Source organism: Anopheles merus, chromosome 3R (genome assembly GCF_017562075.2).
Source record: "Anopheles merus strain MAF chromosome 3R, AmerM5.1, whole genome shotgun sequence".
NCBI classification, from domain to species: domain Eukaryota; kingdom Metazoa; phylum Arthropoda; class Insecta; order Diptera; family Culicidae; genus Anopheles; species Anopheles merus.
In genome coordinates, this window is record NC_054084.1 from 44,712,069 (window position 1) to 44,726,361 (window position 14,293).

A 14,293-nucleotide genomic window follows, 5' to 3' on the forward strand; every position below is an offset into this window, starting at 1 on the left:
AGCTTTCTATTAAGAAACCTTTACGGCAACGATTTTTATTAGCCTTCCTTTTGCAGCTAATGTGTAAAGTTGTGAGTAAAACAGGTGAATAAGATGTGTGTAATTTTATTTTTAATTCTACTTATGAGTAGAATTATTCAATTCGAATGTTATGGATAAAGATAGTTTCCTATAAAATGAATGTCTCGTATCTTTCATTGTCATTCTTGTTTTGTTTGCTTCACTTTTTGTTTTTAATAAATATAAAATAATATTTAATACATGTTTGATTTTACAGGAATTTTATATACATATACATACATTCCGTGAATATCAATATTTACAGGTTTTTTGAAACATTACTTATCTACTAACTAAGGTTGTTTTAATCGTTTTTAGAGAGAAAATTTTAAATGGTTTTAGAATAAGCTGTTCACAAATTATTACCTTAGGTAAATTTATTGTGTTTATTCATAATTCACATTCAACAGCTCAAAAAATCAAAACATCATTTTTTTAGCAGTAAAGTGGCACTGCCGGCGAAGCACCATCTGACAAGCATTTGGTGGATAGCTATGACATAATACTTCAACATAATGCAGTACGTTGTGTAGATCTTGAGTGTGCTTCTGAATGGAGTGCAGTATACGCGGTTTGAAAAGACTGTATGACTGCGATGCTAGTAGCATTCAAAAAGGAAACACGTGAGAAAGATAGGATTTTATCTCCTTCATGTTATCCACATGGAATGGATGATGTTAAAAGCGTTCGTAAATGATCGCTAGAAAAGTAATTTGTTTTTTTTCTGTTTTCCATCCAAATATTATAAACTATGTTTCTAAACGTGTGCTCTTGCTAGTGTGTGTTGTTCTGCATTGAGATTTAAAATATCAATTGTTTAAAATGTATAACATGGTCGTTAAAGTCACATAGAATCAAAACTTCTAGACTAAATATTGGGGTAAATATTGGGTATTTTCAATTGAATGGAGTAATACTTTTTTATCACTTATGTTAGAAATATTTCTCGAAAGTTTGTATAAAAAAGACTTTTCTATATTATTATATGCAGTTTAGGAAAATACTATGATTCAACACTTATTTTTTCATTGAAGAATCTTGGTTTTCAATCTTGGTTTGTAAAATATTTGTTCATATGTTTCAATAGGACGATCTGATACTTCACAAAGTTTCCAACATTTTCGATCATTAAGAGCATATACTTTTTCCTCGAATTGAGAACTATTTTTAAACAATAAGTTGAAACGCGATTAATTCAAAGCGTTTTGCCCGATACATTTGGCATCCTCCAAATTAAATCTAATTTAAGGTAGGCAACTATAATCAGATAAAAAAATGGGCACGCACATAGTTATACATAACATGGCTGTAAAAACGAATTGACTATTGAAAGATCTTTTAGTAAGTTTGAGTGAACGCACAAGAAAACGCGTTGCAGACTATCCGCTGATCGAGCTGGAAAATTGACGTATTAATCATACAAATACGGTTTAAGCAAAGCCATATAGTCCCTTAATGTTTGTATAGGTGATGATGCAATAGATTTAACAAATATTGATGTTAAACTGCGAGAAAGTATAAGCGATTCCAACCAGTTGGTTCCGAGTTCGGGTAGGGTATTGAACCTACCTTGACCCTTCCCGATCCGAACTCGCTACATTAACGCTTGAAATCGGATTGGAATCGCTTATGCTTTCTCGCACCTACTGATAATTCCGGTCGACCCGGACTCGATGGACCTACGGGACGAAGTAATCCTACCTTGGCTCGACCCGAACCGAAATCGCTGCACCAACTGGTTAGAGTCGCTTATGGTTCTTGCACCTACCGGAATCGTTGCACATATTGAACCTTATGTACCTTTCGGGTCGACCCGTACGACTCCGAGTCGCTATACGGATGGCTCCGGCCTGGCAGGTTTGATTTGACCCGCCCATCACTAATAGAAGCGCTTCAGCGCTTTCTGTTAGGAGTTGTAGCTTTAATGTGTTCTATGTTCTACATTTAATATATGTATGTTCTACAGAAATCACTTAAACTTTGTGCATCCATGCTTGACACTCTCGCTTTAAAATTTTTTTGGATATCGTTCCATCATAGCCATGTCATTGATACCAATTACATTCAAAAAATCCCCATATTGAAAATTCCCAATTTGGTATATCCCTGGTTGTGAGGTATTTTTAAATTTCAAAAATAATGTTATCAGCAAAATTATCGATGTCATGTGTCTAGAATCAGATCGATCCTTTTAATCTAGAGAAAGTGATGAAGTGCACAATTAAACGTTTGAAGCAGAATTGAAATATCCCACAATGGCTCAAATGATCTCAAATTATATTTTAGATTTGAATCTATTCATGGGGCGATTTCCGTTTTGAGTTGCAATTTCAGCCTTTGCATTGTATAGCAGTTTTCGAGCAGCTATTTAAGTGGGTACAATACACAGGTGGGCTTATCCCATGGTGTATGAATTCAGAAGGCTGATTTGTATCGGTTTTGCTTCTGAATTAAGATTTTAAGAATGTTTTGTGTATTTTTCAAGCTATCAGCGCCTGTTTGAGCAAAAGTTTTCACCCGCACTGTCAAAACAGATGCTCAAATTTGGTTATCAAAAACATGATGAGACCACCTGGACTACATACACTATGTTTCTAGATTCCACCTCCTGATCTCTTTAATGCACCTTGGGACCTTGTTTTGCCCCACCTTGTTTTGCCCCACCTTGTTTTGCCATTTTTTCGAGCAGGTACTCGAATCTAATTCTAGATTTGAGGCTAGAATAACCTAGGCTGAAAATCGCAAGCTAGTTTTGTGTGTGGTTTTGTATGGGGTGTTTACATGATTTCAGCTGACTAGAATCGTGAAGGGCCCCAATATTACAGTTAACCGAAACATTCGCCATGACGGATAAATGCGTGTAAGCATGTTTTTCAATTCTACCTTTGCTTATTACCAATTACACTTCAGTTTTCACGGCAAAATTTGTTGAAGTATGATCTGTCTTCACCTTGGCAATGCGAGCTTTCACACATCGGCTCAATCCATCGTTTTTTAACCAGACAAAATGTTAAATTGGTGATCATCTGCCATATAGCCTTGAGTAGCATCAAAGGATTTCTTTTTTTTTTCTCGCATATCAATATAAAAAGGTGGGGTCAACCATTTCGTCGCCATTAGAGGCTGTTGAAGTGTTAAAAACCATGTTTTGAAGGTGTGCCTAGACAAATTTAATCTAAAAAAGCAGTTTCGTCAAACTGTTCTCATTTTTCAAACATAAAACACTAGTATAGATACCTGGGCAATGATTGATTGCACTAATTTGCTGTATTAAAAGGCGAACATCAATAAAATTTCGTCCTTGAGCGGGACGATCGCATGTTATCCAGTGCTATAGTGGGAACCAACGAGTGGGAATGTTCAATTAAAATCGGATATCCTGATTTCATACCACTAGTTTTCAATCGATCGATGTTTTTTCTCTCTTTTTTCTCATTTCATCGTATCTGCTGAGGTTTTTATCGTAGGACATCGAGTGGAAAATTCAATTAGTTTTGAAATTAAAACTCGGCGAACATTTTTCGTAATGCGACAAACTTCAATGATTTCTCGTTCAGCCAGCTAGCCTGTCTGTGAAAAGCTGGCTCAATTGCAACCTTTACTCCGTTCGGTTTGCTCTGGAATATATATAAAAAAAATCCATGGTGGAGGATTACCAATCCACCGATGAAGGATGAAGAGGATATATTCCATTGCATCACGGTGTGGCTGGAAGACGACGGAAGAAAACACAAACGGATGAGTTTGTGTGCCTGTTGGACATCGTCCAAACCTGATTAAATACCACCTCTTCGTGTTGTGGCCATGGCTATTTCTGTCATTATAGCTTATGCCGAAACGCCTATGCTTGATGAGAAGGAGGACAGGCTTCTTTTTTTTTAGCGAGACTGAACATCGGTTGGCCTCGTTCCAAAAATGTGATCGGTAATGAAAGTCTAAATAATTGAGCTCTGTCAAATCTGCGCTGCCATCGGTTACCGTGGGCTCTGGTCATTGCAGTTCAACCAGTTGCGGAAAATGCCGCATTTCTAGCTGAGTTTTTCTTCCGGCAGGCTGTTCGAGGTTATACGGCATCATGCGAACTGGTAACAATACAGTGCCATCCGATACAGTGCCAGTGCTACGGAAATATTGATGAGCTTTCAGCAGAGCTGCGCTGTCCCAACCCGGGGTTCCCCGGGGGTATAAAAATCAACACGTCGATGGATGGATGTGGATGGTAAAGGATGATTCCCGTATGAATCCATACATGTCGCCGAACTTCAACCTCATCACCATCATTGTCAACCATCGATTTTGGGTTGAACATCATTATGAAAATTGCTGCCTGTTCTACTAGTGGTGGTCGCTTTTCTTTTATTGGCAAAATTTTGTATCCGCCAGCTGTATGCATGTTATAGGATGCATTTGCAACGTTTTCTTCGTTGAGCACAGACACGCTGCGGGAAACTGATGATCTTTGGTGTGCAATACGTGACCCAAATTAAGGTTAGTTTAGTGTCCCGCTTCCGGACGGCGAAGTTCATCATTTATTACCTTAGCATTGAGCTTGCGCCTCATGTGCTGAGAATATAATTTCAAAATGATACATTTTTTATCCATCAATCGAGTATGATATGAATGTATTATTCAGCAAACCCATGATCCATTCGCTTCCGACCTCAATTTTGTATTCGGTGCATTTTTAGCAGGAGTGTACGTCATGCATTAGCTATAATGGGGCGCGGATGGTAGCATGTGTATGTATAACTGCATGGAGTGAAACATGGAACAGATAGAACTGCTGGAGATTGAGTTTCTTTATTTGTGGATTTTTTGAAAGGAGCATAAATTTTGCCCATTTTAGTCGATTATACTTTGTAGACTTAAAACAAGAAAAAAAAACAGTTTACTAAAACTTTTACGGTCCCGTTAAGCCGGTACTGTGGCACAGTCGTCAAATCAGATGACTTAACAACACGCGCTTTATCGGTTCCAGCCCTGCATCGAACGTGCCTACCGTACAAAGGACTGACTGTCCCGCTATGGGTAAATAAAAAAGGCAAATTTGTGCCAAACAAGAAGAAGATTAAAAGAACAATAAAAAATAGTGAGGAAATTACTTTGCATACACATGAAGCATGAAAAATAAATAATCCATGCGGTTGGCAAGTTTGGGTATAAACATAGTTTTTACAAAAATGTAACCAATAGCCATTTTTTGCACCGTTGCCGACAACAAACACGATATGAAGCTATGGATCGCTTCCGATACATTGCTTGATCAGATAGAGATCTGAGAAGTGCTTTCAGCTCGAAATGGCAGCTAACAAATATTATGAATGTATCTGGGGCGGTCTCATTGTACAGTCGTCAATTCATGCGACTTAACAACATGCCCGTTATGGGTTCAACCCTCATATGGACCGTCCCCCCGTAGCTAGGACTGAGTATACGACTTCGCGGTTTTGTATAAAGTCTCGAAGGCCTGTATAAGCTAGCATGTCCCACTAGGCGTAAATCAAATAGAAGTACAATATTCTTTGTTTGTAATCTTTGTCGCCAATTAATATGTTACGTCAATTGATACCATTGCTAATTTATAACCTAACACTTATCTTCAAATGTGTAAGAGTATAGGTAACGATGTAAAACGGCAACTTCCACGAAAGAAATAGGTTTTGCATTAAATATTTTAAATTTTGCTGTTTCATTCATAACTATTTGTAATTAAACTTTTTTCCTAGTTTTATCAAACATATTAAAGAGTTCTCAAATCGTTATGAAATAGTACTACTTGCTATCGGTTGAGAATACTGAAATTTAATATAAATAATTAACACGTTTCGTGTAATCTGAGGTTAATTGTTAACAAATTCATATGCAAACACCCCTGAAAACATGTGCTCGAAACATGAACAGTTATAGTTACGGTAATGAATCACCATCAAAAGGTAACGGATACTGCCATGTTGCAAAGAATCGCCATTCTAGTTCAACAGGTACAGCAATCCATTGTTTCGTATAACAATAATTCATTGTTCAGGGTGGTTTGATGTTGTTGCTTCTATCCTAGGGGCGTGGTCTATCTAAGACACTGCAGTAAAACCTTTCAGTGGAAAATGATCAATAGAAGCACGATACAGACAGAAGCAATTGGTGTGACATGAATGGTTTGTTGTCCTCACCGGCCAGGAAATGCAATCTAATTTCCTATCATTGGATGTTGAATTATTGCAGCGAAATTTAATAACGGCTCTTTTGTTGATGGGTCAATGGGTAAAACACAACACACCAGGCGGAAAACCACCGCTGGAATCGGATATTGCACGTTCATTTTTGTGCGAGATATTGCATACGGGCGGCATCCGCTGCCCGATCATCATATCCCTCAGGTGGTTTAATCCTGCCGTATTTACCACCTATCGTTTGCTCTCGTACGATGAACATTCAGCTGAATGTGCCATTTTATATTTCCAACACATGCTCACCACTGCTCAGTTTTAGTCGTGTCATTTCTCGTGCAGCCACAGCCCGGTTTTGGTCGGCAACCAAATGGAAAGCTAATGGAATTTCCAGAAAGTGTTGGAGCCCTCTGTGTACCGCCCGTAGGCAGTACTCGGCAATCTGCTCGGCTCGATATATCAATAACGGTCGGTAGATCCAACTCAATTATGAACATCTTTCCTTCCCGAAGGCGCACACCAGCCTATGCGCGTGGCAATGGTCAGTACGTACGCTTTGCCTCTGCTCTCGCTTCTGTGCAGCCTGCTATTAGGCAAAACTGCAAAACTTATACGTGGTCAGAGCTTGCGAAAAATAAGAAGTGAGTATAGCGGGCGCATGTATCTGTGTGTCAGCATCATACTGCAAATGCTGGAGCTAGCCAATCACCAGACTAATCCGTCTTTTGGTGGTGGAGGCCATCCTCATAATGCGAGCTATGGTAGCAACATTTTGCGTTGACTAACGATACTGGATTTGAACAGGCGCTTTCGCATTTTTGGCATACGGCAATGTTTGTTTGGTGCGACTTTTGATTGAAACCGTTACAAAAGAACGGCTGAAATTGATATTTTATTTCACTCTTTATTGTGGCATGCTTCGATAATACATAACAATATATGTTACATATCATATACATACATACATATCATATCAAATATATGTATTTGTTCCATAATAATGTTAAATTAGAGAAGTGAATGGTTCCAGTTGTATAATATTTTTTATACAATTTTTATACTTTTATTTAATTTCTAGAAGCAAATCAAATTTATGAATCTCTTGCAAGAGTATTTATAAAAATGTCAGTAACCTCATTTCAATCCTAATCTTGCATAATGTGCCGAAGAAACTTTACATATTAAAAACTTTTTTTCCACAACCTTCTATCACAAGAAATGCTGCCGCTGATAAAATGAATGAAGTTGTTTTGCATACACGTTTTTGGGGCGTTCTTTTCTATTATAATCCTAATCGAAGCACTTTAATCATGGCTGTATCCTTTTTCCAATTTCCACGATACAACTAGGTTAGGCATCGCTACCGGATGTCTTTGCGCGTCGAAATCGAGCCTGATAAAAGGATGCCTATATTATTTACATATTATTGGATTCTATCAATTTCCTTACTTTGTAGTAGCTTTTTTTTCGACAAAAAAATCATACCCTTTCAAACCTTTCTTACGTTACTTCTTTAGACTGAGAATATCAGTCGAATTTTCGTGTATGTGTGATGGAATCCTGAAATGTTTGCTTTATTCATATACCATCCTTCCGCCATTCGATACTTCTTGTCATTTGCCTGCTCACGGCTGGCTGGTGGTAGAGTATCACAACGTTTTTTATTGCGCTTTGCGAAAAGCGTATCTTACCGGAAGGTAAAGGTATTCAGAATTATTGACATGTTGAATATTTCCCGCCGGTTTGTGTAGGAGGATCAAATCAATTGGATTTGGGAAGTATGACCTTTTGGACGATTACGGGTAGTTATTCTGGATTTTGTATTTTTTCAACGGTCTTCAATTATATTTCCGGCTATAAATTGTAGCGGTTTGGGAATTGTGCAGGTTTTGGGCTGATATGATTATCTTCATAACTCAAAGGTACTGCAACTGCATCGTAGCTTTGACCTGCCCGAAATTATACTCAATGCATGCGAAACGATTTGTTCATTATGCCAAACATTTATTATAATCGGCTTAGACCTTTTGCGTCTTTAGCTTCATCAAGTGTCATACAAACAACATGCTCAGCCTAGTCTTGCAAGTATAATTTTCTATACTATATTAGAGTGGTTGTAGTGCTTATTTCTTCCATTATGTTTCGTATGACTACAAGTGTAATGTATAGTTGATGCCTATCAATCTATCGAAATCATAAAAAAATCGTATTGAAGAATATTTCCCTCAAACATTTGTTCAATTTAAATGATACTGACCTTTTTTGGATGAAAACAGTCTACTGGGAAATGTCTAGTAGCTGTACGTTAACATTTTTGGAGAATTATGAAAACATTTTCCATTTTTAAGCGACTTATATACATTTATACTTGGACATTTATGATCATGGATTTTTTTCCAAATCTGAAGAGAAACTGTTTTATATACTCTATACCACCTGTTATACCATTCTGGGATTACCACACTTTTTACAGTAATAAATGATAATTATTCATTGCCGAATGTAATGACTTGCATTGAGTTTGGTAGAAATTTAATGTATCAATAGAAAACCGTAAAATAGAACACTTTCCGTCGCTCTGATCTGACAGAAAGCTGTTTGAGAAAAACAGGTAATGTAAGACAAAATCATTCGTTCAGTTGGCAATGTCAAACAAGAGACAAATGGATTTGTGAAACACGAATCATAATACCAAAACTGTGTTTTTGACATTTTTTTTCTATCGATCTAGTAACATAATTGGCCTTGTAATAACTCGTTCGAAAGAGCGTTTCCTTGGGTTTCGAATCGATTGGTTGAAAGTCGAATTGCCAATGATCGGACGCGTATGTACATTTGTTACATATATATTGTTTATGACAACCATTATAAATGGATAGATAGATTTAGTTCATTGTAAATCGGGCATCGGGCTCGTCATGGAAACGATATCTTAATTTAGCTATTACAATTACAAAGAAACATAAAATTCCAAAGGATTAGTGCAATCTTTAAACAGAAAATTAATGTGCCTTTATATGCATATTTATGTTTTTACTACTATTTATAAACGTATTGTTTACTTGTCGCAGCTAAATGTCTTTTGTGTTGTGTATCAGTTTTTAATGAATCAGTTTGTATATTTGTTAGCGTTTGTCACGACAGTATCTATTTTTTAATTAGGCATGTGAACAATCCGATCAGTCAAACAATGCGTAATCAATTTTTATTTATCTGTTTCATTCCAGATCTCTTGGTGCTGTTTAATACTACACTGTAAGTATTTGGTCGCTCTAATTAGTAATTCATACCAGCTCACTTGACTTAGATCTACATTATGGATTAAAAAAGATAGCGTTTCTGTTAAGGGTATTCTACAAGGTTAGCTCTTGCTTGCGTGATCTTTCTATTGCGAAACACACTGAGGAACACAAAGAAAGGGTTCAAACCAAAGTTGTTAAAACACAAAGGGGAAAGCGGGGCATGTTAAGCAGTTTACTGAATATTCCTTTGAATATGCCACAAAATACAATTTTTCTTTCATTATTGTAAGCCTCCTCCCTTTATCTATGGATTAAAATTGCCGCATAGAATGAAAACAACTTAAAACCATGAAAACAGTGTAAAATAAAAGTTGATGTTTTACGAGACTATTTTGACACGCGTCCCAGTGACACTGGTTTAAGCTTATTTTCGAATTGGCAAAAATTACATCAATATGCTACTAAACCTTATTTTGTATTTTTCTTGGTTATTTGTTATGTAATGGTTATGAAACATACATGGTGTTCATAGAACACTCTAATGAATACATTTTGAGCATTGAAAAGTATCTTTGTAGTGAAATAATGCTTAAATAGAGGGTGCCCATTTTGCCTCGCTTTCCCCTATGGTAGGTTGTGAAGAATAATACTTCTCGATTTAATATTTTTATAGATTGCTTTAAATTGCAGGCTAATTTCAATCACATTTCAATCACAGTTTTCTAGCATAGTTTATGGAACTTTTTTATGATGTTGTGTGTAAATAAAAAAAAACATCTACAACTACACACACTGTTTCTAAATAGTATAAAAACACATATCTTTGAACATATCTACGTTCAGCATATTCGATAAAATACACAAATGCACCAATAACACTTGGTATGCAAACGCCACAATTTATAAACCGTTTTGCAGCACATATTGCCTTGTTTCGATTGGCTTCAAATAGATTTTAAACTTTATAAGGTACAAGCGTGCCTTTGAATATCAAATTTGAAAAATCTAAACTTTGGCAACGTGCAAAATAAATAGGTCTTGTATTATAATGGAACGTGCACAGAAGGAAAAGTGATTTTAAACAAAAATGTGGAACAATTTTCACTGCTTCTTATTTCGTTCCGAACATTGCTCTAGGTGAAGCACCAATGCAGCGAAAAGGACCCCACCCAGACGTCCTAGTTGCCTTTTATGAACATGTTGGATGTGCAACGGGTGCTTAAATGGCAAAAAAGTCGAACCAAACCCTCACGGGTAGCATGTGCACGCTTAAAATATAGGAAGTAGCGCAGCTGGAAGGATCCTTCTTGGCCAAGGAAGGATCTGCAGATGAGCGAAAAGGGATAGTGCGCAGAGAGTTTTATAAAAGATAGAGGGAGAGAGAGAGAGCTGTGTTATGAAAAAGCTGCCAACCAATTGGTACAAACTTTTACACGCCTGCATACCACTCATCGTCACGATCGTTTAAGGATCGAATGTAGGTAGTGCGGTTGTGTGTCTTCAGAAACGGAAGGCCACTACACATTGGGGCAAAACAGAACAGTGTGCACGGAAAAGCGAATCATTCGGGAGTAAAAAGTTTTCCAGAGGAATTTGCACAACTTTTCCTCCCTGCTACAATCCGGAAGGAAAGTGCTGGTGCCCTTATTCTTCAATATTCCCACCATTCTCTGGCGTTTTTATACTGTCTCAGTAGCCACCGGTATGAGATTAAGGCGTGGTCGCTTTACGGTGCTGCATGCATGATGCAATTGTGCAGCGAGCAATATCGGGTGCCGACTATGGGTGTAGCAATGTTCAAACGACGGATCGCTCGTTAGGGGCTAGATTTGCCACTTCAGCATCTTGGTAGAAGGTTGCTTCAGTGCTGAATTTGGAACCGAGCCGACTATATATCGATTCGGGCTTTGGGACCTACACAGAGAAACCCTTCAACGACTTTCTTAACAATAAAGGAGAAAAAAATAAAAATGAAATGGTTAAAGGATTCGGCTGGTTTTGAGCACAGTCGGCATTTTGGCACTGGGCCAAATTCCATTATGTATTTCCGAGAAGAAAATTGACGAGGGAATGGAATTTCACCGTACTGCCACAATGGTTGAACAATGTCGTTGACAATGCGAAGGCCGAGATCGTAGATGTCACTGCGACTCTGCTGGACGGGCAAATGTTCTGCTTGAAGCAGAAATTTACTGTGCAATTGTACAGGCCACACATTTTCCAAATCTTTTCCGATTCATTTTGCTCTCATATTGTGTTCGATTTGTGGATGATTTTTTGTAGCTTCTCTATACGCTTTTCAACAAGGTAACCGGTGTCGACGTGCTTGTCAGGAAAACACACATTAGGAGGCTGATTTCTATTTTATATCATTTTGTATAGTTTTACATTTCATTCATTTCATTTTATCGAAGCATTGGCCGGTCTGGTGGTACAGTCGTCAACTCGTACGACTTAACAAAACACGCCCGTCATGGGTTCAAGCCCCGAATAGACCGTGTCCCCGTACGTAGGACTGACTATCCTGCTATGGTAACAATAAGTCACTGAAAGCCAAGCTCACTTCACTAATGGGTTCAAGCAGGCCTTGACCGACAGCGGTTGTTGTGCCAAACAAGAAGAAGAAGGTTAAATTGTAAACTAAAATATAATACATTTAATCAAGGTTTCATTTCGGTAGAAGGTTTCTAATTCAGTGTACTGTGTATTGTTGCGAAACACATAGTTGTTGTCCTATTCCAGTTTGCAACGACATGCAAGTCGTGCACGGGTACACTTGTCTGTTTCCACACGTACCATAGGATTAGGAGCATTTTGCATTTCTAATCACGTACCTAATGGGGCAGGAAAATGCTAGGTTCGAGACCTGTTCGCATATTGTAACGTAGGCACAACAATTGCATTTTATTGCTTTCTGAGATTATGTGACGGAGCGTACATTAGTGATTGAAGTTGTAGACAAATGCAACGATGGACTGGTTTGCAACAGGATAAATGGAACAATGGACTGGTTAGTAATCCAAACAATCTGTTCTTGTTTCTAGTACTATTCAATAGTAATATATTTTGATAAATTACAAAATAACGATGAAACTAAGGAATACTTCTGTAGTATTAATTGTATTAAATGCAATAAAATATTAATCTAAGCTGTATTACTTTGTTTATTTGTGAATTTATAATTATCATTGTCCGAAGTTTTGTATTAAAAAGCATGGGTATTGTTGTCATACTTATATCGCAAATTATACAGTGCCGTTATGAATACCGTTATATTAAATTAATTTAATTTTACACCAACTCAGCACTCAACAAAAATAGCACGCTAAATAGAAAACTTTGATAGGAAAAGTCGTATGTTTTATACTCGAAAACATAATTTCTCAAGTAGGGTAAACGCATCTATAGTGGTGCTAGTACCAATAGTGGTGGTATTGCACTAAAATGCGTCTCATACGAAAAATTAACTGTAGTTAAGTTATCTACGATAATGTGAAATGTTCTCTAGCCTTTTACAAAGGATTTAAAAATGAAATGGGGCCATTCCGTTTCTTAGTGACCGAAAAATCCATTATTTTGTGAAAGGTATCAACATTTTTCCAAAATCCTTAGGATTTCATAACGATACTCATATTCTTGTTAACGTTCTAAATGACCACATAACAACGCAATTATTAGTTTTTTTTTTAACATGATTGTTATCAAATGATATTGTTTTATTTAAATTCATTGGCTTTTGATCATATTTACGTATTTTTAAGCGTTTTTTACGATAGTGCCATTATAGGTACACCAAACAGGCATGTTCCTATAGTGGTCCTAGTTCTAAAACCAATAAAAAACAGGTAATTTTAGATTTTTTTCGACGACATTTTTGACATGTCGTTCTGTTTTCATTAAAATAGGCAACAAAAATGAGTTTTCTGTAAGTAATTTACCAAACAAAGGCCAAAATTCGCTTATTTGGCTGAGTGAATAATCGACTTCAAATCAAGCAAACTCTTCTGGGTATGGGTTGACGACAGGTGTTATTCAGTACTTTAGTGAATATTTTCATCAACCAAATTCATACATATTTTACGATGAAATTACGAAAGAAATCATTATTATCGCAGTAATCCTTGCTATTCACACGAAAACAGCTTCAAAACTAAGTTATATGGATATTATACACTGTTTTGAGGCATCCTTGTTTACCACCACTATAGGAACACAATACGACGACTATAGGAACCATACCACCATCATAGGTACAACGAAGCAATCACAAAAATATGTATTTTTTCGTAAATTTGATGTGTTTCATGGTAAAAATGGTTGTGATTGCGAAGATAAAACATATTCCAACTGTTATGTGTTAAAATATTCAGAAATTGTCCTTCCTGACACTTTAAATCCATTAAAATACATCTGTACCACCACAAATTGCACCACTATTGGTACATTTACCCTATATTAAAAATGTTTTTAAATACTCGGGTTTCTACTAGGCCAGACAGCTTCGATTACAATCCTAAAAGTCCTTAGTCCTACGGGCAAAACTAGGACTGGCTAGGCCGTACTGCCACAATGGTTGAACAATGTCGCTGGCAATGTTTTTTTTTCTATTTAGCGTCCTACGCGCAGACCCACCGGCGTATACAGGCTTTCCAGACTTATTTAGTACTGTAGTGTAGTCGCGTACTTATCCTTTCGTTACTACCAATACCATGCAGCTGGATAGTCAGCTCTTGGTGCGAGGAGCCTGAGGCTAGAACCCATGACGGGTATATTATTAAGTTAATTAGGACAATCCGATTCACTGATGCTGATAAGTGTAGGAAATTT

The 14,293-nt window shown here is 37.1% G+C and overlaps 1 protein-coding gene across 4 annotated transcripts in view; it reads left to right on the forward strand.

Annotated features, from left to right (window-relative positions):
• Nucleotides 1–14,293, forward strand: part of LOC121595237 (ELAV-like protein 3) — a 51,483-nt gene that overhangs the window by 11,006 nt on the left and 26,184 nt on the right. For all 4 annotated transcript variants that reach the window (XM_041919029.1, XM_041919031.1, XM_041919028.1 and 1 more), the window contains exon 3: nt 9,452–9,479. The gene's annotated coding sequence lies outside the window, so the exon portion shown is untranslated. The remainder of the gene's footprint in view (nt 1–9,451; nt 9,480–14,293) is intronic.